A 2,753-nucleotide genomic window follows, 5' to 3' on the forward strand; every position below is an offset into this window, starting at 1 on the left:
CCCTAGTAATCTCTTTCCAGGACAATTCCCATGCATTTCCAGTTGGTATCATTGCCTCCAGACTGTCTCCCACAATCCCACACCCCACCAACCACACTGGGATTAGAGAGAATTTTTCTAAATTCTGATCCTATTACTCAGAGACTTTAATTTAGTAAGGTGCTCTGGTGGTGTTGGGCTGCTAACATAAAGGTCGGTGGTTCAAACCTCCCAGCTGCTCTGCAGAAGACAGACAAGGCAATCCATAGACTTACAGCCTTGGAAACATAAGGGGCAGTTCAACCTCGTCCTGTGGGTTCACTGTGAGTCAGAATAAACTCAATGGCAGTGGGTTTTGGGTTTTGAGATGAGACTCAGGGAGTATGCATTTAATTTTGTAACATTTTACTATGAAAATTTCTAAAATTACACAAAGGCAGAGACTAAAAGAAGTCTCCTTATACCTATTCCCCATCTTCAACAGCCAACAATACTTGGCTATTCTCACTCACTACTTTTTTTTCCCCCTGGAGTATCTATCCTTACTCCCTTCTTTCTTTCTTCTGGAGTATTTCAAGGAAAATTCCAGTCTTTATAGCAATTGATCCCTAACTACTTGAGTATGCGTCTGAGAAAAAAAGGAAACTTAAAGAATTGTGTTGGGTTTGTTGTTGTTGTTTGTACAAAACTGCAAATGTAACGATAGCTCCTTAATATAATTAATTAAAAAACAAAAACAGTTGCTATCAAATTGATTCTGTATGATCCATACATAATTTCCTCAGTTGTATGGAAAAAAAATTCGTGTGCTTTTGCTTAGAATAAGTATTCATTTAAAAGCCTATCCAGGTTTTCTGAAGATAAGCCAAGTATGAGTGCCAGTGGCCCACAAGATAAAACTGAAACTCACAGCAAGGTTCTAAGGACCCCATTTGATTCAGAACCCAGCTCTCTCTGTTGCTCTTGACTTGCCATCCATTTCCATCAGTTTTCAATTCTGCAATGATTTTAGTGCTGCTTCTCACCTCTGAGGTTTCCATTTTCCTCTCTGCCCATAACACTCTCGTTCCTCTGCTCAAAGTGTATTTTTAGTAAAGCCTTTTCTGAGCTCTGGTGACATAGTACCTAAGGCATTTGACTGCTAACTAGAAGATTGGCAGTTCAAACCCACCAGCCACACCTCAGAAGGCATACTGGGCAATCTACTTCTGTAGTGATATTGCCTCAGAAACACAAGGGGGGGGGGGTCACTGTGAGTCAGAACTGACTCGACAGTAGTGAGGTTTTTTATTTTGTTTTGGGTTTTTTTTTTTGGGGGGGGGGGGGCAGTTTCTGGTCCTGGACCAAAACAGAGTTAAATATATTTTTCTTTATGCTACATGCAGAGTATGTCCTTCTCACATTGGCTAACTTTCCCCAAACAAATGTCACTTGTAAAACTATCCCCTAAAGTAGCTAAAGATCATAGGCTTTATATATAAAATAGGCAGTTGTGACTTGATTAAAGTACAGCAGTTAGGGTTTAGGTAGAAAAATTGGCTTGCTTTTTAGGTGCTCTCAAGTTGGTTCCAACTTAGAGACCCTACAAACAATATAACAAAACACTGCCTGGTGCTATACCATCCTCACGATCATTGCTATACTTGAGCCAACTGTTGTAGCCACTATGCCAATCCATCTCATTGAGGGTCTTCCCCATTTTCACTGACCCTTTGCTTTACCAAGCATGCTGTCCTTCTCCAGGGACTGGTTCCTTCTGACAACATGACCAAAGGAGGTGAGACGAAGTCTGGCCATTCTCACTTCCAAGGAGCATTCTGGCTGCACTTCTTTCAAGACAGATGTATTTATTTTTCTGGCTGACCATGGTATTTTCAGTATTCTTCACCAACACCACAATTCAAATGCATCGGTTCTTTTTCAGTCTTCCTTATTCATCGGCCAGCTTTCACATGCATTTGAGATGATTGAAAATACCGTGGCTTGGTCAGGCACACCTTAGTCTTCAAAGTGACATCTTTGCTCTTTAACACTTTAAAGAGGTCTTCTTCAGCAGATTTGGCCAATGCACTATGTCATCTCGTATCTTCACTATTACTTCCATGGGCATTGATTATAGATCCAAGTAAAATTCAATTCCTGACAACTTCAATCTTTTCTCCATTTATTGTAATGTTGCTTATTGGTCCAGCTGTGAGGATTTTTGTTTTCTTTATGTTGAGGTGTAATTCATAGTGAAGGCTTTGATCTTCATCAGTAAGTGCTTCAAGTCATCTTCACTTTCAGCAAGCAAGGTTCTGTCATCTACATATCACAGCTTATTAACGGGTCTTCCTCCAATCCTGATGCCACATTCTTCTTCATATAGTCTAGCTTCTTGGTTGGTTCAGCATACAGATTGATAAATATAGTGAAAGGACACACCCTAATGCACACCTTTCCTGATTTTAAACCATGCAATATCCCCTTGTTCTGTTTGAATGACTGTTTCTTGGTCTATGTACAGGTTCCTCATGAGCGCAATTAAGTGTTCTGGAATTCCCATTCTTTGCAGTGTTACTGATAATTTTACTTTGCAGTGTTACTGATAAATTTGTATGATCCACACAGTTGAATGCCTTAACATGGTCAATAAAACACAGGTAAACATTTTTCTGGTGATGGGATACAGTAATTTTAACTAGAGTGATGATGTAATTTATTACCTACTATTATAGTTAAGGAGCTCTGGTAGCATAATGCCCAAGGCACTTGACTGCTCACCAGAAGGCTGG

This window comes from Orycteropus afer, unplaced genomic scaffold (genome assembly GCF_000298275.1).
Source record: "Orycteropus afer afer isolate SDZICR_OR568_19922 unplaced genomic scaffold, OryAfe1.0 scaffold00065, whole genome shotgun sequence".
Classification (NCBI taxonomy): domain Eukaryota; kingdom Metazoa; phylum Chordata; class Mammalia; order Tubulidentata; family Orycteropodidae; genus Orycteropus; species Orycteropus afer.